A 22,182-nucleotide genomic window follows, 5' to 3' on the forward strand; every position below is an offset into this window, starting at 1 on the left:
GCCTCTCTGCTTCAGCCACTCACCTTCAATTCAGTTTCATTCCCGTCTGAGTCCTTGGATGTGTCCCATTCACACTCCCTCCCTCCTTCGCACCTGCCCTGAAAGCATTTCTAGAGATTTCCAGGCTCTGTCAGATGACTTTGTTAAAGTGCTGTCTAGAATCATGTTCCAGAGCTCTTATCTTTGTTTGTAATTTCGCTTTCATTAGTGGGATCAATTAATTAGCCTGTTTCTTCTCCACACAAGACTGTAAATTCCTTCAGGGTAGGGACTGCTTTCTTCTTGTTCACCATTTTCTTTCCGATACCGAGCCCAATGTCTGGCACCTTGCAGTAATTTGGATGAATAACTGAAATGAGTAAATATGTAACTATTGCACTGTAAGACCTTCCAAAAACAAAATGAAGGGAATTTAAAATAAGGAGGAAAATGCCACGTTGTCAGCATTTAGTTTAATTTAAATTCTTAAAGGGTAAGAACAGAGGGATCCTAGAATAGAATAATGCACCGTGTAATGAGATTCAGAAAACTTCACAAACATGGAAATATGAACATTTAGAGTGACACATGACAAAGACACAAGCAGACTATGTCCTCAGCTACCCCAAATATATAAAACAAAACCAAAAAAAGGATAAGAAGCAACAAGGAATATTATAAGCTGTGTTCTACTTCTCTTGTTCCTGAAAAATTAAGCATGAAATAGGCATGGAGAAGCATTGGAGCTAAAGAAAGCACGGTACCTGTCACCCAGGCTTTGTATGTGGGTCTTCCTTTAAGCTATTCTGTATTTTTTTCTCTGTAACAACTGAACTACCATTTATTTTAGCAAATAGCAGTGAAATAAAGTTAGCCAACGGGTGACCATGTACTTACGGCTTCCGTAGGCTATAAGCTGGGAGTACATCGCAAAACAAGACAGCCGTGGCCTCTGTCTCTCCGTAGTGTGGATTTAGGGATGCCATTCATCTTTTATTTCCTTTCCTCTTAGTTCTCTGTCAGTTGAGCTCAGACACAAAGAACTAGGAGAGGATGAAAGTACAACATCAGGTCACATGAGAGAAGTGACCAGAGAAGTTGTTCAATGAATTTCACTAATAAGGTCATTTACTAATCAGGTGAGTAACTGATTCTTCCCTCCTAAAGAGAAGGGTGGGAATGGAGAAAGGGAACTGTTCTTCAAGACTGCGCCTTCCTGCAGTGTGGAGTGCATGCCTCCTTCTGACTAAGAAAACATGAAAAATAAATGAGAATATCCACTCGCTGCTAACATAGTTACTGGCCTCATCAAGATGAGTAGGAAGAGAACACTAGAAAGCAGAGCAGAAGTGAAATAGAATAAGACAGAGGGACAATGACTTCTCTTTTGGATGAACTACATTATGTGACTCTAATAAGTTAATCTCAAAATCTCAGGGACCTAACCAGCAAAGGTGTAGTTCTTGCTTCTTACTTGCATAACGTCTGCTGTGCATTTGGCAGAGATCTTCTAAGCGGTGAAAGAAATCCAGTAGCTTCCATCTTTGGCTCTGGCATCTCACTGGGGCTTATAGATTGTCAGGGAAGGGGCAGAAAGATCTGAAGTCCAAAGCCTTGATCTGGAAATGACATACATGGCTTGGAGTCACAGTTCATCACGCAAGGCTTATCACATGACTTTTTCCAACTGCAAGAGGGCTTGAGGTGTAGTCGTCTGTGTGCCCAGGAAGGAGGAGAACTGGATGTTGTCATCAAGAATGCCCATCACACAGATGATGCACGTGCAGCCCCTGTGAAATAGCCAAGAAGAAATAGCCCATAGGCTATTGGGAGGGGGCCAGAACAGTGCTTGTCAATCTGGCTTTGCGTAAACTCATTTAGAGGTAGATTCTTAAAAATTCAGATTCCTAGGTCCAATTTTTGGAGATTCTAATTCAGTAAGCCTGGAGCTAGGCTCAGGGATATGAATGTCTAGGTTCTGCAGAGACCATAATTTGATAAATACTATTTTCTAAAATCCAGCAGTGCCTGGGTGTATTTGCTGCCACTGGGGGAGATAAAATAGAGAAGAGGGTGAGGAAAAGCACCAGCCTAGACTCTTGGGAATTCCTAGCGGAGAGACTGGTTTTAGATGGGATGGACTGACTGCCTGCTTAGGCACATGCTGCTGAGAGGTTGCACAGCATGGGGACTGAAATGGGGTTGCAATATTGGGGACTGAAAAGAATTCATTGTTATTAGTTATAAGGAAGTTACTGGTCATCTTAGCAGGAACCGGAGGCTGACATCAGGTCATGTTCTTTGAAGAGTGAGAATGAACAAACAGCTTATACCATTCTTTGAGCAAAGTTTGGCTACAAAAAAAGGGTTGAGAAAGTAACTCAGTGGTAGAGCACTTACCTAGCATGCACAAAGCCCTGGATTTGACTCCCAGCACTGCAGGGGGGGAGATATATATATATATATATATATATATATATATATATATAGAGAGAGAGAGAGAGAGAGAGAGAGAGAGAGAAGAGGAGAGGAGAGGGAAGAGAGAGAATGAGAGAGAGAGAGAGGAGAAGAGAGAGAGAACGAGAGAGGAGAAGAGAGAAGAGAGAGAGAGGAGAAGAGGAGAGAAGAGAGAGCGAGAGAGAGAGAACATGAAGAGAGAGAGAGTTAGTTGTACCTGAAGTAGATGGAGTATAAGGTGGGGGGTGTTTAAATATAGGTGAGATTTGAAATGATTAAATGTTTCTTTTTTGTTTTTGTTTTTGCGATATTGAGGATTGAAACCTCTTCAACTGACCTACATCCCCAGACCTTTTTCATTTTTTGTTTGGAAACAGGGTCTCACTAAATTGCCTAGGTTTGTGATCCTCCTGCCTCAGCCTCCTGTGTAGCTGAGACACAGGCATGCACAGAACAGAGCAGATTAAATGCTAATAGAAAGGAGAAGTGAAGAAAGAAGAGACAGATCCTCACTAGATGGCCTGAGAAGGTGGGAGGAGATGGGTTATTGAGAATGGTTTGGAGGGATATACTTTGGCTTGGCAGGGTGTATTCTATTACACCTTTGTTGTAATAGAAAGGAAAAAGATGAGTATAGACTGGTTGTCACTTGGGGTACTCCCTAGAATCACCCGGGAAGCTTAAAAATACACATACTGTGACCTGCTTCCAGCCCTGCGATTCTGCTTCAGTTGGCTTGTGGTAGTGCCTGTGCACCAAGGGTTTAAACAAGCTCTCCTACATGTGCAAGTGTACAACTCAGCTGCCAAGGTTGTCCCTGGGTTAGGAGCAGCCCTGCTCACAGTGGGGGCAGGTCTACAGGTCTCAGCTTAGGCCCACAGCACTGCCCAGAGCACCCTGTAGGTTAGGGGCCTGGATGCACTGTCCTGTAGTTCCTTATTTATTACTTTCCCTTCTAATTTCTTTCTTATTGAATAAATGTCTTTCCACTACATTTAAGCATGTAGCTGAGGCCACCTCTGTTCTCTTTACTGCTGAATTCTAGCTGTCAGAAAGTAGACATTCCATGTTTTCTGAACAAATGCATCCACTGGACCATGATGTAGAAGGAAAGGCTCAGGGCAAAGGGCCACTGTGGTGGCTTGGGAGTTCATACCTACTCTGCCAGGACTGTGCCTGTCCGTGGCTGTGCAGGAGTGTGTGCATGTTCTGCCCTACCTACGGATGCACCGAGTGACATTTACAGAAGAGCCTATGGAATTGTAGCTGCCAGGCAAAGTGGGTTGCAGTATAAGGTGATAACAATATTGAGTGTTTCTTGTATAAATCAGGCATAGTTATTTTGTTTGTAGTTGAAAGTCGTTTGAACTTCAAAATTACTTAATTATAAAATTTTGGTTTGTTTCTAAATGAGGGGTAGAAAAGAAAGGAGCCTTTTCATGTGACTACTGAAAGGAATTCATCTCCTTGAGGAACCACCACAGTCTGCATGTAGGTTTTTGTATCTAAACTCTAAGATAAATTTCGCTTCTAGCAAGAAATCTGTCATTTCATCAGCCTCTGTCCCTCTCTGTGCCACCAAGTTCCCGTCCTTATCACATAGCTTATCTTAGAATTCTGTCTGCCACATCTGTGTTCAAATAAAACAACTTATAGACACTGAAATGTGAATACCGAATAATTTTTCACCCATTCAAAAATATTTTTCTTCTTCTTATTATTTTTTCTGAACATTTTAAAATGAAAAAACCTTTTTTTTTCCTCTTTAGTAGTGGGGATTAAATCCAGTGGTGCTTTACTATGAAACCATATCCCCAACCCTTTTTAAAAAATTTATTTTGAGATAAGTTGCCCAGGCTTGCAACTTGAACTTGCCATCCTCCTGTCTCATCCTCCTATGTAGCTGGGATTACAGGCGTGGGCCACCATGTAAAAACCGTTATTAACAGTAGGTGAGGAAAAACAACAGGTCTGGGGCTCTATTTGGCCCATGGGCCATAGTTTGGCACCTCTTGATGTAAGCTGTGGAAAATAGGAGGAGATAGCCTGGGGAACCTGGTAAGACACAGTCCCCAGAACTAGGTGTTAGGCCCAGGTGACATGGCCTTGCAGTGTGGGGAGCAATGTTGGAGCTGAGGACCACCTGTTAGGGTGGAAGACACCAGATGCCTTCTGTCACAGGCTGCTTCTTGTGATATGGAAGAATCTAATTCTGGACAAGGGAAGATGCGAGAAGCTGCACTCACCAAAGTCCTCCAACCTAGTGTCTCCCAGGTGCTCCCTGAAGTCTTTGTCTTTGTCCTTATTGATGCAAACTCTAGCTTCTTGGAGTTATCTGTTGAAATGCTTACTTTCCCCAAGCCTGCAAATGAATCCTGTGTGGGACCACAACTATAACCTCACATTGTCACAGATCAGCATTCTCTTAAGTTTCAGTGAAAATGCAGTTCTGCTCAAAAGGAATTTGGGCAAAAAAAAAAAAAAAAAAAAAAAAAACCAAAACAACCCCCCCCACACAAAACAACAACAAAAATCCAATCATTGTTTTTCATATCACAAGGCACAATCATAATTTCAGATATTTGGATTGTCTATCTAGGCTAATTTCCATATTGTTTAAATCAAAGTTTTCATTGGCACAAACAAAAAGATGAACGATTGTGAAAAAGGTCCTTATTTCAGAAACTGAAGAAAATCCTCCAGATCTTAGAATCCAAATACATTTTTCTAGCCATGAATATACTTGGCAGATGTTTTAATGGTGCTTACTATGTGACAGGTGGTGTTCTAAGCAATATCTAAGTATTAACTTATTTAACCCAAAAAACAAACCTTTAAAGACAGTATGTATCATCCTTGATAAAGAAACAGAGACAGTATGTTAAAGTAACTAGACCAGTATCTTCAAACTGGTGAGTGGGTCAAACGGGGATTTTGTTTTCCCAACCACTATCCTATGTCACTTCTTCAACATATAACAATAACAACAACAATCTTTCCTGAATATGGTGACATAATGCATGGTGTACAAATAATTAAGAAGATATTTTAATGAAAACACACACTGTAATTAGTGTGAAAATTCTTGAAAGTGACGTCCTTGCAGGTGACTAAAGTGGCCAATTAAATGACTGACTTCCTTCCAGTATAAGTCTCAGCAGACTTGTTGATCATCTTATCAGCATATCACCCAATATTTCCAATGCTGGCTTTGAGATGCTTTTCTAGTAATGCCACTATCAGAATCTTGGTAGGGATCAGTTGCATGGCACATTTGCAACAATCATATTAATAATTCATCAGATTTTTTTTCAATTGATGTAAAAGTTCTTATTGTAAAATTATTCCAAATTTGCTACATTCCTATAATATAAGCAAAGACAGTGAAATAATTGTGTGATTTTTATCAAAGACAAATTTGGTTCTATTCAAACATAAGATTTCTGATCCAGATGCCTGTTCTCAGAAGAATACTAATAACGTTTCAACCATCACATGCTTAGTTTTCATCAGTTGAAAAAGTTCCCCTGTCATGACATTTTCCGAAGACACTAAATCAAAACAATGCCATCGCAATTTTCTATGACACTTTTTCCAAAAACAAGGGGGCAGAATATTTCTCCATGAGAATCTTTGAATTTTAATCAGAATTGAAGAGGAAGATAAAAATGTGAACGGTTGCATTCTAAAACCAAAAGAGAAAATTGCTAATAATGCTAAACATTCATTGTGATGTGGATTTTAGTGAAACCGTAAGGAATGGGAATCGAAACCTACCTTGAGAATGCACATTTTGAAAAGGCTTTTAGCAATTTTGCTTTATTTGGAAAACAACAACAACAAACAAAAACTTATTGTAAGACCCTAAAAAGGATGATGGGGTGTTCTAGACCAGAAAGAGTACCCTGAGTCTGAAAGAATGTAGCAAAGAGTCGTGGCAGATAACAAAGAAGAATGAAGTGTGGGTGATTTGAGGATTAATGGGGCCTTTTCTGTTCAAAGGAAAACATTACAGGTATGAGATGATGCTTGATAAGGTAATAATGGCTTACTGTAGTCAAACTCAAAGTACTTCAGCCAGAAACTACTGAGCACCAGGGAAGCGCTATTAGGCATTGTTAAAGCAATTGATCGCTTCCGTCATTATTTGTATGGCTGGAATTTCACAATCAGAACTTCTCATGCTGCATTATGAGGCCCGCAGAAATTCACAAATTTGGAAGGACAAATAGGCTGGATGGTTACAAAACCGTAAGGCTCTTATTTCCAAGTTGAACATTAACAGAGAGAAGGAAAAAAAAATCAATACACATACATTATCTACACAGCTGTTTTGGAATAATTGTGTACAGCTGACATTAAGGGTGAAGAAAAGAAACAGTCTGTTGGTTGGTGTTTTGTAACAGCCAAAGGTTTCTGGCTGGAGGGTGGAAAACACTCCTATTTCCCTGACAGAAAATTACAAAATGGTCCATTCATTCATTCAACAAATACTTAGTTGAGTGTTTACTATGTGCCAGACAAAAGTTTAGGTACAAAGCATGCATCATTGAATAAGCCAAATCACAGAGCTCAGGAGGGTCCAGCAAAGCCATAAAAACTTATTATTTTGTGAAAGCTGGATTGACTCTGTGTACATTTTGTGAACATGCATTTTATGTAGAAGAGGTATATAACTATATTCCCACTATTAAACACTCTTGAACATCATGTAAATTCAGACTTTTAATTAAAATTTCTTTTGCATGAAAGCAACATTGGTTTATTTCTTAAACTTCTTTTTAAAAATATAATAGTTAACACTTGCACAATCCCAAAATCTCATTCATCAAATTTTTAAAGAATATTTAGGTCACTATACATGATCAACCAAATTAAAACTAGTTACCACAAAGATAAGGTTTAACCTCAACAACCTAGAAGAGTTGCAGTTTTGAGGAAAACACAATGAAACTTCACATAGTTCCACTTGACGTTGTCTTATTGAAAACAGCATGTCCAAGGAATCTACACTTAAAAATATATTTCTCATATACTGAATTCTAGATGATTGCATGATTTCTCAGATGCACCAGGAAAATATTCTGATAGTTTTCAATAAAGAACTAGTTGTAAAAATCAAATAAAAATTTTGAGACATTTCACACAGTGTTTAGCACATGCACGGAGAGAGCTGAAGCAAAATACGTCACTGCAATGTGTGCAATTTTTGCTGTCTATGGGATTTATTCTGGTAATTTCTTTACAATGTTATTATCAAAACTCATCTGATTCTTTTTCAGGATGCAGCCGTGGGTTCCACTCCCCTAAGAACATCACGAGGCACTTTGCTGCTTGTCTGAAGGGCTGTATTCATGACCCTCTGCAGGATCCCTCCTTGGTCATGATGCAGCTCCAACAGGAGCCATCTACACCTAGTTCTCTTCAGGAGCAATGAGAACTTGCAAAAGTGAATGGCACCCTTGGGCCTGACCAATTCCTCATTTGCTTTGGGTCTATGAGCTCCTGGGACTTCCTCCCAGCTGTGAAGGGAGTCGTTATCCTGGAAAAGGACACGGTAGATCAGGGAGGGTATTGCCAGCAAGATGGCTCTCCCAGAAACACAAGTCTCTCGTTTCCTTGGGCTTTTCTTCTCTCCTCTTTCACAACTTCCGCTGCTGCCCCGTCCAGCTTCCAGAAAAACAAAGCTTGTCATCATATTGCAGATTGGCATCTCCTATGTCTCCCTCTCCTGTCACAGGGTGCTTCTCTCTTCGTCTAGCTACTCATTATCCTTTGAAAGCCTCCTCATCTATCACATCTTCAAGGAAGTTTTTTTCTGAAATTCTCAGAGTTTGGATTTGGGAACTCTCCCCTGAGAGTTCCCTTCTCTACCATAACACTTAGCCCACAGCCTTGAAACTGGCTGGCACTCAGTTGAGTTCCCTGAGGCTGCAGTATCTTGACAAGAGGAACTTCATCACTTATCTTTGTACTTCAGTGCCCAGTGCTCAGTAAATATACAGTAGATGTTTGTTGAATGAATAAATGACAATTTATTGATTTTTTTTTTGTCATCAAACTATTCCAGACCTTAGTGATCTCACATCTTCATCATATTCTGCACAAACTGATTGGATATTGATCCTTGGCCATTGCTTCAAGTTTAAAAGAAAAACACCTTTTGAAAATATGATATGCAGCTGTAAAGCAGCAAAACAGGTCCTAGAAGTCATACATAAATAGCAGTCTCATTATTTTATAACCATCCTTCACAAGTGAAAATTTTGAAATAACTGAGTTGCAGTCAGATTTGAACACATGCTTCAAGCAACATAACTTGCTTGTGAATATAAAACTAATAGTTTCAACTGAAAATGTTGGAAAGAAACAGACTGGCCTGTTGAAGGCTTGAAAATAAACATTTGATTTCAATTCTGTTAAAATTTTACCTGGTTTGATCCTCTATCTTAACCTTCAAGTTCTATTTGTTAGTGCACTTTATCCCTGTGTCCTCTGAGAAACTAACTCGGCACAGAAACCTATCATGTAAGTAAGGTTCTATACAGTTTATTTAATTCCACAAGATTCTATTTAATGATTTCTCTTCTAACTGTGATAGTATTATGATCAGGGAGTTAGGATATTTATAAACAATATTTTTGTTTCCTATTCATTTATTTCCCCCTCCTTCCTTCTCCTCCTCCTCCTCTTTTTTTTTTTTTTTTGGTAGTACTGGAATTACTACTTAGCTACATCCCCAACCCTTTCCATTTTTAATTTTGAGAGGCCCAAGCTTCCCAAGTTGTTGGGATTGAGAGCTGAAAACAAGAGGAATTAAATACAACCTGTGCTAAAGAAAGTTCACAAGAATTTGGTTGTCAGTATGTCCCTGGGCTTACAGAATGGCCCAAGTCCCAGTTAACCACCAACCCATCTCCCTGGAAGAGACACTAGGAGTGGGACACAAGTCACCGGCTTCCTCAGCCTGAGTGTGCTGTGGAAGGGGGTAGGGAACACACTTCCCATCCACCCCCAGCCCAAATGGAGGAGGCTTGGAGACAATCTTGTAGCGACTGGGGATGTCCACAGTAGGATGTCCACAACTCCGTGGCTGAGTTGTCAATATCCACCCTGGAGCCACTATTGAAGCAGAATGGGGTGTACTGAAGGAGTACTTGGGGGAACCTAAAGGTATCATGAGCCGTCAGTGGGCTATGTGTGGATCGTTGCTAATTGGGAACTCCCTGTGGCACCCCCCATGGTTTTGACCACCTGATGCGGGTGAACTTCCCCCTCAAGCTCTGCCAAAGATCCCACACTGCACCTGAGATGGATGTGACCTGCCAAGCTGTCAATCAACCTGCTGACTGCAAGACACCATGAAGCAAGACTCCGCCCTTAAAACCTTACCCTTGCCTTTGATATACCCCCTTAAATAAACCTCTAGAGCCACCTTGTATTTGTCTAGTTCCAGAGCCCATGTGGACTACATCTATCAGGGGCTTCGTATTCTGTAAATGTATTTTGAATATTCGTGCTTTGTTATTTGCTAATTATCTGAGATTGTAAGTTTTAGGTGGCTTGGATGGTCCTGGGTAGAAGAACCCCCCCAGTGAGATACTGGCCATCTTCCCCCTGAAATAAAGGCAAAGGTTGGACTCAATCAAAGGAGTTAGTGTTACTTTACTTCAAGAAGTGGGGAGAGTAGTTGTTAGGTCAGTTTGAGGTGGCTGAGGAACAAAGCACCAAGAAACCCGAGTGTGTGAAAGAACCACCAATCCGGTGCCAACAGAACCACCTGTCAATCAGTGGGGTCTCCTGACAAATCCTGGATCTCAGCAAGCTCCTGCGACCAACCCCAGTAGGACAAGGGACTCTAAAATCCTCCCTTTCCTGTCCCAAGTCCTCCCTTCCTGCCCTAAACCCAATAAAAATTCCAATCTGGCTGAGCCAGCATGTGACTCCCCTGACATCCTCTGTTGGTCTGGAGGGTTTCACCTGGGAGCGAATCTCAATAAAGCCTTGTTCAGCAGCTTTTAATCTGCCTCCTTTTGGTCACCGGTGACTGACCTTACAGTGTGCAAACCTGGGACTGAAAGGATGAGGGAAAATCCACCCATCTTCCTAGAGGTCCTTGGAGGATATGGAGAATATCGAGGAGGATCTGAATGCTTCCCATGGTTCCCAGGAAGGAGTGGGAAGTTAGAGAAGGGCCTAGGGCAGAGGTGGACCATGGTGGCAGCTGCATCCAGCTAAGCAATGCCTTACAGAGGTGATTGAAGTCACGGATTACTGGTGGATGGACCCCTCTTTGTGATGGTCCTTAGAGTCAGAAGAGCTGAGGCGAAGCTGACATCACCCCATGAAAACCATTTCTAATATCAGCACAGGAAGCTACATATAAAATCAGTTCAAATGAGAATGAGGTCTGAGATCCTCCTTACCATTGGGCCACTCTCCCATTTGAGAAGCTGCCCTTGAGGGAGGACTATAGATGTTTCAGAGTCACATCAAGCTGACAGTCTGAGGCTCTCCCCAAGCTGGCACCAAAAATGGGGCAAGAAATGAGATTTAAAGCACCTTTGAGATAGACTTGAAACTGGATTGGACTTTTGATAATCAAGTGATTAGAAGTTATAAAGTTTGCCCAAGATACTGTTGAGCAACAGGGGAGGGAATTAAATGCAGCATAGCTACAAATGGAAGAGGGAAGATATGATATTATTTTATAACCCTACCAAGAGTCTTTAACAAATTGCAGGCCCTCCCAGGAGACACACATGAATAAGCTGCTCATCTGCAGGAAATGGATAGGTCTGGACAAGGATCTTGTTAGCAGGGACAGCACTAGTCTAAGACCCCAGGCGCTCTCCCTCCTCCTCACCCACCTGTCCATCATGTGGTCTTCTATGAACATGACTCTCAGCATCTTCCCAAGGAAGAGCAAGAAACCCTAGACCAGGAAAATGAGGAGTTAGATCAAATTAAGTTAGGCTGAATTTAAAAGGACTGCTGACAAAGTGTCTGGAGCCAGAATCTTCTGTTCACTTGATTAACTTTTCAACCTGTTCCCACCCCCTCATTATTATTATTATAGCTTTACGGTTATATATAGTAGTTGGGTTCAACCCGACTCAGTTTTCTCTTGAATATATATCTATTTTCCTAAATAAATCTGCCTATGCCTCAGAAAAACAAAACAAAACAAAACTTACTTGATATTACAGATAACAATTTGTTCAAAATAATAGTGTGTTAGGTTATGTCTGCCTATCAAGAGATGACTGGATAAAGAAAATGTGGAATATTTACTCAATGGAGTATTATTCAGTTAAAAAGAATAATGAACTCATGTCATTTGTAGGAAAATGGATGGGAACTAAAGGATATCATGTTGAGCAAAATAAGTCAGACACAGAAAAACAAGTATTGTATGTTTCCTGTCATAGGCAGAAACTAAAAAAAAAAAAAAAGAAAAAGAAAAAAAAAACGGAAGTAGAAAAGTAGAAGAGGGACTATTAGGGATTGGGAAAGGGCTTGGGGTAGAGAGTAGGATAAGACAGGAAGTGAGAGAGGGGAGAAGTTGGGGGACATGGGACATGGTCAATGCACATGGAAATATCACAGTGAAACTCATTAATTCATATCATTAATATTTGCTAATAAAAGTAAAGAGTATAAAATAAGAGAAAGTGAGCTTCGTTTAGTTGTAAATGTCATGTAAATTATAAACTCTCTGGCCTCTGAAAATATAGTCTTTCTAACATAGCACTGCAACAAGTAGAGATCAACATGCAAAATGTGGTATAGATGGAGATCTTATAGTCTTCACAAAAATGAACTCAAGATAGATCTAAAGATAAATATAAAACACAAAACTATGGAACTAGAAGGCAACACAGTAGAAAACCCAGATGACCTTAGATAAGGAGATAATAAATACGAGGCAAGGCACCGAAGATAGCAGGAAACAGTTTTATTTGGCTGCAGCCAGGCTCAGAGGGCACAGCTTTTGCTGTAATCAATTAATCTCCGGAACTGCAAGTTCAGTTAGTTTCAGAATTTTGTACCCAGCATGTAAGGAGAGGGGCTCATAAGTTCACAGTCTGCAGAAGTTCACATAAAGCAGTTTTTTCTTTCACTGATCTGGGCAAGTTAACCCTTCAAGGACAACACCTGAGAAGAGAGCTTCTTCTCCCCCCTGGAGCTGTTACTATGGAGCCCAGTTGGTAACTTTTTTATCTTAGAAATGTAGACATCTCTGTGAAGCTCCAGCTCAAGGCCACAGGCCTTGTTTACACATTTCTACAAACTACTATACTGGATACATGTTTGTGAAAAACTAGTAAGGGGTGTCCAGCACCTGGAGCGCTGATTTCTTCCAGGCTATCGGCCAAGTAAAGTAGGGAAACACAAAAATAGGAAGTTTATCTACATTGAACTCTTTTGTAGAGACTCTTGTCGACAATCTTAAAATCAGCCATGGTGAAGATTTCTGAAGAAACCCAGTTAAGAGTTTCTGTGGAGAAAGGGGGTGCCACTACAAAAGAATTGATAAGCTGTACTTCATCAACATTAAAAACTTCTGTTCTGCAAAAGACAAGGTTAAGAGAATGAGAAGACAAGTCACAAACTGGAGAAAATACTTGCAAAAGGCACATTTGATAAAGAACTCTTATTCAAAGCGTACTAAGAACTCTTAAAACTCAACAGTTAAAAGGCAAATAACCTCATTTAAAAAAATGGGCAAAAGACTTGAACAGATATCTCACCAAAGAAGACATACTAACATAAAGTAAGCATATGAGCAGATGCTCTACATCTGACCTCTGAAATTATAATAGCAAAGATAAATCACTATATACCTCTTAGAGGGGCCAAGATCCAAATGTGGTGAGAATGTGAAACAACAAGAACTCTCGTTCATTGCTCGGGGGATGCAAAATGGTACAGTCATTTTAGAAGAGTTTCTTACAAAACTAAACATGTCTTACTATGAGGTCCAGCAATCATGCTTCTTGGTACTTAGGAATAGGAGTTGAAAACCTGGGTCCACACAAATACTTACTCATAGATGTTTATAGCAGTTCAATTTGTAATCACCAAAATGTGGAAACAACCAAGATGTCCTTCAGTTGGTAAATTAGTAAATAAATCGTGGTAATCCAAAAACTGGGATAGAATTCAGTGCGAAAATGAAATGAGTTCTCAAGCCCTGAAAAGACACGCAAGACTCTTAAATTCACATTATTAAGTGAAAGGACCTAAACTGAAAGGCTTACATGCTGTATGATTCTTTCACCAAATACAGTGGTTTCGTCCTTGGTTAAGTGCAAGGCTGATAAGCACAACCAGGACATAAAAGAGTAAAGAGAGATTTATTACTTGCAGCAAATAAGGTGCCATGAGTGATCCATGCCATCAATATAGACCAGACATGTTTGTGTCTTCCCACAATGTCAGAATGTATTAAATAACAATAAAATTCACAAGTTACATCATTTTAATTGGTTGCAATTCTCTTCTCATGGGTCACTTACGTCACCTAGCAGTTGTCATGAGCCAGGCAATCACAGGTTCCCTCCACGCCCCACCCGCAACCCCAGTACTGAGGATTGAACCCAGGGGCACTCTATGCTTTATGACATTGAGCTATCTCCCCTATCCATTTTATTTATTTATTTTTCATTTGAGAGAGGGTCTTGCTAAATTGTCCTGGTTGGCCCCAAACTTGCCATCCTCCTGTCTCAGGCTTTTGAGGAGCTCAGCCCTTTTTTATTTTGAGACAGGGTTTCATTAAGTTGCTGAGGCTGTCCTCAAACTTGAGATCCTTCTGACTTAGCCTCTCCAGTTGTTGGAATTATGAGTATGCACCACTGAACTAGGCTTAGGTTCTTTTATTCTGATTTATTCTTTTCTTTTTCTTTTTAGGAGGAAAAATTTGTTTTGGCTCATGGTTTAAGAGGGTAAGCCTGTAGTTGGCTGATTTTATAGCTCTGGGCTGAGGTGAGGCAAAGCATCATAGCAGAAGGGAATGACAGAGGAAAGCAGCTCAGAACATGGCACCAGAAAGCAAAGAGTGCTCTGCTCACCAGAGACAAAATATAAACCCCAAAGTCAACACTCAGAGATCTACTTTCTCTAGTCAAACCCACATGCTTATAGTTACTGCCTAGTTAATCCATATCAGTAGATTAACCCATCAATTAGGTTATATCTCTTATATTCTAATCTTTTCACCTCTGAAAATTGTATTGTCTCATGCATGAGCTTTGGAGGGACACCTCATATCTAAACCATAACATTCTGCCTCCAGCCCCTCAAAGCTCATGCCCATTTCACAATGCAAAATACATTTAGTCTCTTTTCAAGAGCTCCCTTAGTCTTAATGGTTCCAGCATTACCCAAAGATCCAAGTCCAGAATCTCATCTGAAACTCAAGACAAACTCATGGATGTTTTTCCCTGTAAACCAAGTTACATATATGCAATATATAATGGCACAGAGTAAACATTTCCATTCTAGAAGAGAGAGATAGGGGCATAGAAAGAAAGGATGAGACCAAGGCAAGACCCAAATCTAACTGGGCAAACAAGTCCTGTAGTTCTATGTCCAGCATCTGGGGTACATGTCATTGGGATGTTTTCTCCAAAGGGCTTACATAGCTCTGCCCCTATGGCCTAGGTGTTTGAAGCCTGCATTGCCTCTCTTGGCTTGTTTCTTTTTCTTTAATTTTTTTTTAGTTGTAGATGGACACAATACCTTTATTTTATTTATTTATTTTCATGTGGTGCTGAGGATCGATCCCAGTGCTGCACATGTGCCAGGCAAATGCTCTACCACTAAACTGCAACCTCAGCCCTTTTGGTGTGTTTCTGTTTGATTCCTGTGCTATCTTTGGAAGATGTCCCATGTTACTGTTTTTGGTACTCTTAATGTTGAGGGTCTATCAATGCAGCTTTAGCTTCCTTCTCACTTCTTCATGCATTGTCCTTTCAGGAGCAGCCTGTAGGGACTCTGATCCTGCTTTACTTTGCTTAGCCTCCCAGGCCATCCTTTGAAATCTCAATGGAATCCTCCATATCCTTCTAACTCTAATATCCTGCAATCCTGCAGAATCAATACCATGTGGTTGATGCCAAGGTCTGCTGCCATCTTGAGCAGTAACCAAGCCTCCTGAGACTAGGACCCTGGTGCAAGCATGGTGCCTCAATGGTCTTTTCTCAAAGGAATTTTTACCTCCCTTGAGCATGATATGGATATGCCAATTCCTGAGATGCCTGGAAGCCATCTTTCTATTGTTTCTGAGTAAAGTACTTGGCTTCTCTTTAGTGACTAAAATGTTTTTAACAACCACACCTTCCTTAGTCCCAGGTTTACTCACAGTTTTATAGCCAAACTACAAGTTTTTCAAAATATTTCTGCTCTTGATTATCCCAGTAACCTTGACTAAAAGTGGTCAGCAATATCTATGCTACTCCCTGAATGCTGTGCTGCTTTGAAATTTCCTCAACAGATTAATTAGTCCATCATTTTTAAATTCAGTCTCATAGAAAGTTTCAGGACATGGGCAAAATGTAGATAACTCTTTTTCCAGAATATGACATGAAGGGTTTCTACTTGAATTTCCCAGAGTCCTCTGCCTTGAAACCTCATGAACCCAAGTCTTTACTGTCCACAGTCCTATTGGCATTCTGGTCTTCTGATATCCCATCAGAATCTCCCACTAAGCTCTGCCTACACATTTTAAAGTGTTTCCAGCTTGTGTCTCTAAACTTTTCAAACTTTCTCCCCTTGTAAACCAGTTCTAAAGGCTTTTGAATCACATGGTCTGGTTAGTCATGGCAACAAACCCACTTCTCCATGCCTGTGATAGAATAGAATGAGAAATTAAGCAGTTTAAGAGCTGACAGGCTGTGTGTGGTTTTTCACACTGACACACAGGAGCTCTGCTTACTGACATTTAACCATAGAGTCTTGCAGTGGCTAACAGGTACCTGTAAAATATAACTGCAGTAGCAGAAGCAGGAAACAAAGCAAAGGGGACACAACAATCCCCCATTAAGCTTATTTCAGGAAAAGTCCCTAAGCCATATGAGCTAGGAGTCCCTAGGTTGTTGACAAGCTTGAACCCATATAAGGAATGTAGAATGTATCCTCCAATAGAATTGTACCAACTCCCTTGCCTGGATGTACCCCAAATTTGCTTATGTATAATAGTAAAAGCCCTGCTTGGGGTTAGACTTTTGGAATTATCCCTCTGGGCCATGGTGCCACTTGGTGTCCTGACCCTCATTTTCTACTACATACCAATTTCTGTTTTAGTTAGTTTCTTTGTTGCTGTGACCACAAGACATAACAAGAACAATGTAGAGGAGGAAAAGCTTGTTTTGGCTCACAGTTTCAGAGGTTCAGTCCATGGTCAGCTGGCTCCATAGCTCTGGGCCCTAGGTGAGGCAGAACACCTATTATAGAAAGGGCTATGGTGGCCACAGTGTTTTAGAAGTTTGCACTGAAAGCAAAGGCAGAAAGCAGATACAAATGCAAAAAGACCATTCCAGGTAGTCAAATAATTTACAAATCAAACCAGTGCAAGAGCTTGCTCAGGATGCAGAGTTGTCAGAGCATGGAACTTATTCTAGGCCAGGGTCCAGAGTGAGTTTTGAAGTGGGCCACATCAAACAGAGAGATCTAGTTGAGCTGAAGAAGGAAATAGGTCAGAGGTTCCTCCCCTGTTGACTGGGGTTGGTGTGTGTGCTGTAACCAATCTTGGGTATTCCTTCTTTATGGGTCTCAAGTAGAGAGGGTTACTTCATTCTGTGTGGAATATTTGATAATCTCATGAGCCTGATTTTTCTGATATGAGGGATATGCCCATTCACCCATGTGCTTCTGATTTAATAAGTCTACAGGTGGTCATTATTTATTAGCACCATTAATTTATTTATCGGTTTGTGCTTTATGGTTGTGATATGCAGATGGTGCTTTCATACCTGTGAAAACAAGATGTGGTAATTCTACTCTGTACTCCCAAGTGTAGTAACACATTGCAAACTATCAATTTATAAAACAGAATAACTCAGAGCTAGGCACAGACTAAAAACTGCTGTTCTACTCATCATGGAGTAACTCAGAGCAGGGCACAGGTTGCTCTCCACATAAGGACAGCACTGGAGAAAATTCCCAAAGTAGTGTCTCCCTGAACAAAGAAAGCAAGAGGCTTTTATTGAGAAAGACTTGTCTTCACAGGTAGAGGCAAGCCCATTCCTGAGCATGCTCAGTTCAATGCAATATTCAAACACTATGGTTTGGAAAAGACAGGACCCCTTCTGGGTGGAGAATTTGGTAGTATAGTTAGTAAAGTTTACACTAGGTCACCTAAAAGACTGAGTCAGAATGATTCAGTGCTTTTGACAGGTTCCTTATAAGGGGCTTATCTGAAACAAAAGAATAATTTTGAAGGAGACTTAGTAGCCATTTAAGGGGACCTTCATTGCTTCTGCAAAGGGATGATTATCCCTGAGAGTATCTGCCTAGGCGCTAACAATTCCAACTACTTGACATTCTAGAAAAGGCAAAACTATGGACACTAGAAAAAGTGTGTGTGTGTGTGTGTGTGTGTGTGTGTGTTGGGGTGGCGGGATGAATAGAGCACAGAGGATTTTTAGGAGAGTTGAATTAAACTGTTCTGTGGTGGATATCCATTTATTCAAAACCAAAGAAAGCCCACCATCAAGAGTGCGGTGGTGGTGCACACCTGTAACCCCACAGGCTCTGGAGGCTGAGGCAAGAGGATCGTGAGTTCAAAGCCAGCCTCAGCAAAGGCAAGGTGCTAAGCAACTCAGTGAGACCCAGTCTTTAAATAGGGATGTAGCTCAGTGGCCAATTGTCCCTGAATTCAATCCCCAATACAAAACAAAAAACAAAAAACAAAAAACCCCAAAACAATCCAAAAACCCAAAAACAATTTTGGATGATGTGTCAATATATGTCCATTAATTGTAACAAATGTACCCATGTGCTGCAGGATATCAATAAAGTGGGGGAGTATGTTAATGTGGGGAGCAGGTGTAGAGGGAACAAGACTTATACAGGAACTCTTTGTACTTTAGTTTTGATGAGAACCAAAAACTGCTCTAAAAAATAAAGTTTATTAATTAAAAAATGTGCCTGCTACAATTTCTTCAGACTTAATTCCTGGAAGGAGATTCGCTAGAATAGAAAACATTTGGTTGAAAGGTGTTTTGAGGGCTGGGATTGTGGCTTAGTGGTAGAGCGCTTGTCTCGCATGTGTGAAGCACTGGGTTTGATCCTTAGCACCACAAAAAATAAATTAATTAAATAAAGTATCGTGTCCATCTATAACTAATAAAATAATGTTTTTAGAAAAAAAGTGTTTGGATACACAAATTTCCCTTCAGTAAAGGACACAGTTCCTTCATTACATATAATATTTCACTTAAGAACCTTGATTCAGGTTTATGAAATCCTGGCATCTCAGCTCCCTGACCCCACATCTCCCCTCATGGAAATTGAAGCTAGGGTCTTTGTCACTGAGCCACATCCCCGGGTCTTTTGATTTTGAGACAGAGTCTTGCTAATTTGCTGAGGGCTTTGCTAAGTTTGAGGCTGGCCTCCCACTTGTGATCCTCCTGTCTCAGTCTCTGGAGTCACTGGGATTATAGGCGTGGGCTGCTGCCTCCAGTCCAAGGCAACTTTTGATTTTCACAGGGAATGAGGAAAATAGCTCGAGTGAAAGCAAGCAATATGGCTCGCCCTGCCAGGCAATTGCAAACACCTCTCCGCATAGTTAGCCTTAAGAGCCCTAGAGGGCTGCAGTGTGCCCATGGTACCAAACACCTCTTTCAGACTTTCCTAGTGCCTGACCAGTCCTTCTTCACTAAACACATCATCGCTCCTGTTCCCAGTAGCTCATTGAGGCATTTGTTAATAATAGATAATGATAAGCTGGGCATGGTGGTGTTGAAGGGACAGACAAGGCAAGGCACCAAAGATACAGGAAACAGTTTTATTTGCTGCAGCCAGGTTCAGAGGGCACAGCTTTTGCTGTAATCAATCCCCTGAACCCCAAGTTCAGGTTTCAGAATTTTATACCCAGCATGTAAGGGGAGGGGCTCAGAAGTTCACAGTCTGCAGAAGTTCACATAAAAGCAGCTTTTTCTTTCACTGTTCTGGGTAAGTTAACCCTTCAAGGACAACACCTGAGAAGAGGAGAGCTTCTCCCCTTTCTTTCCTCCCACTGCCAGCTGTTACCATGGAGCCCAATTGTAACTTCTCCTATCTTGGAAATGTAGACATCTCTGTGAAACCCCTGCTCAAGACCAGAGGCCTTGTTTACACATTTCTCAAACTACTATAGATACATGTTTGTGCAAAACTAGTAAAGGGGTGTCCAGCACCTAGAGTGCTGATTTCTTCCTGGCCAGTGGCCCAGGAAGACAGGGCAACACAAAAATAGGAAGTTTATCACATTGAACTCTTTTGTAGAGACTCTTTTGCTGACAGCCCTAAAATCAGTCATGGTAAAGATTTCTGGAGATGGTCAGTTAAGATTTTCTGTGGAGAAAGGGGGTGCCACTACAGTGGCACATGCTTATAATCCCAGCTTCTTGGGAGTCTGAGGCAGGAAGACTATGAGTTCATAGCCAGCCTCAGCAATTTAGCAAGGCACTTAGCAACTCAGTAAGACCCTGTCTCTAAATAAAATATAATAAGGGCCGAGGATGTGGCTCCGTGGTTAAGCACCCCTGGGTTCAATCCTCACCATTAATAATAATAATTAATAATAATAATACCTCCAAAAATATTTAAATTTTTAGACTTTGGACTTTTGAAGATCCTAATGTATAAATTCCTAGTGATGGGAATTTGGGAATTCCTGTTGTTATGAATTTTGGGGTAACTGAGATTTCTGCCACCTCCTCCAAGTTGTGTCAGGTAGGTGGCCCTCAGCTGTGTGGAAGGTCAGGCATATTGAGTAGAGAATGTTGGCAAGGTCTTGGGCCTCCTGATTTCTGGATGGAACCCTGTTTGCACTTGTGTCCTTCTTAAGCAGCATGACATAGGCCTTTTTCCTCAAAGTGTGATCCCTGGACCATCTGCTCAGAAGCACCTGAGGAGCTTTTATTTAAAAATAAGATCTATAAGTTCGTCTGCATTTTAATAGTTTCCTCAGGTAATTCTCATGGATTTGGAGCAGACTCTTCAGGCAATTTTTTATACATACTAAAGTTTTAAAAATTAGCACTATAGAGCAGAAGCCTCAACCCTAGCCGAACAATGAAATCAATCAGGGTGCTTTTTATATTATTGTGATTCCCAGGTCATATTCCCAGAGATTCTGATTTTATTGGCCTGGGATAAGTGCCAGGTATCACTATATTTTAAGTTTTCTAAGTTTATTCTAATGTGTAGCTCAGAACTAAAATTATCCATACCCAAACTAAACCTGGATGCTGAAAACTGAAAGTAACCTCCATATATAGTACTGTTGTCTATAACATTCTAAAAGTAATGTGGTGTAGATAAGCTGGAAATCATAGCTTTCATTTATTGAGCACCTACTGCAGGGTCAGAAAACACATGTCTCTTGGACCATGCCCTTCACTCTGCTACTAAAAGCAGACATTTTTTGGGATCAGGAAATGATATTCTCATTTCCCAGATAAGGAAACTGAGCCCCTGAGAAATTAAATGACATGAATTTAGTAAGTACCTAAGGCTCATGATGAACCAGGTTGTCTTTCCACACAGCATATTCTATTCACTATTGTTGCAGGGGACAGATGACGCAAGGCACCGAAGATAGCAGGAAATAGTTTTATTTGGCTGTAGCCAGGTTCAGAGGGCACAGCTTTTGCTGTAGTCAATTAATCCCCTGAACCCCAAGTTCAGGTAGTTTCAGAACTTTATACCCAGCATGTAAGGGGCGGAGCTCAGAAGTTCACAGTTCACAGAAGTTCACATAAAAGCAGCTTTTTCTTTCACTGTTCTGGGCAAGTTAACCCTTCAAGGACAACACCTGAGAAGGGGAGAGCTTCTTCTCTCCTTTCTTTCCTCCCCCTGCCAGCTGTTACCATGGAGCCCAATTGGTAACTTCTCTTATCTTAGAAATGTGGGCATCTCCGTGAAGCTCCAGCCCAAGGCCACAGGCCTTGTTAAAGGACTTGTCCTTCTTGTTTTTTTTAATCACATTTTGCATTTGCAAACACACTTCTACAAACTACTATACTGGATACATGTCTGTGAAAAACAAGTAAAGGGGCATCCAGCACCCGGAGTGCTGATTTCTTCCAGGCCAGTGGCCAAGTAAAATAGAGCAACAGGAAAATAGGAAGTTTACCTGCATTGAACTCTTTTGTAGAGACTCTTTTGCTGATAGTCCTAAAATCAATTATGGTGAAGATTTCTGGAGAAGCTTAGTTAAGATTTTCTGTGGAGGAGGGGGTGACACTACACTATGACGACCATTTATTGATTATATACAAATTAGTATCAAGCTCTTTGATACAAAATAGGTTATTTATGTTTATGGCAATGCTTTTGTTATGGGCTGATTTGAAAATTATCCCAGACTTACCCCACTTTGTTCAGATACCTTACTTACCCTGTGTGAAATTGCCCCCCTCTTCCACATGAGCCCATTTGCCTAGAAGCTAACACCTCCAACCCACCCACTCACACCCTGACCACAATATCCTTGCTCTATGGGACTAAAGCAAGATTGTTTTTCTGAAAATGTAA

This window comes from Marmota marmota, unplaced genomic scaffold, assembly GCF_001458135.2.
Source record: "Marmota marmota marmota unplaced genomic scaffold, marMar, whole genome shotgun sequence".
Lineage (NCBI taxonomy): Eukaryota > Metazoa > Chordata > Mammalia > Rodentia > Sciuridae > Marmota > Marmota marmota.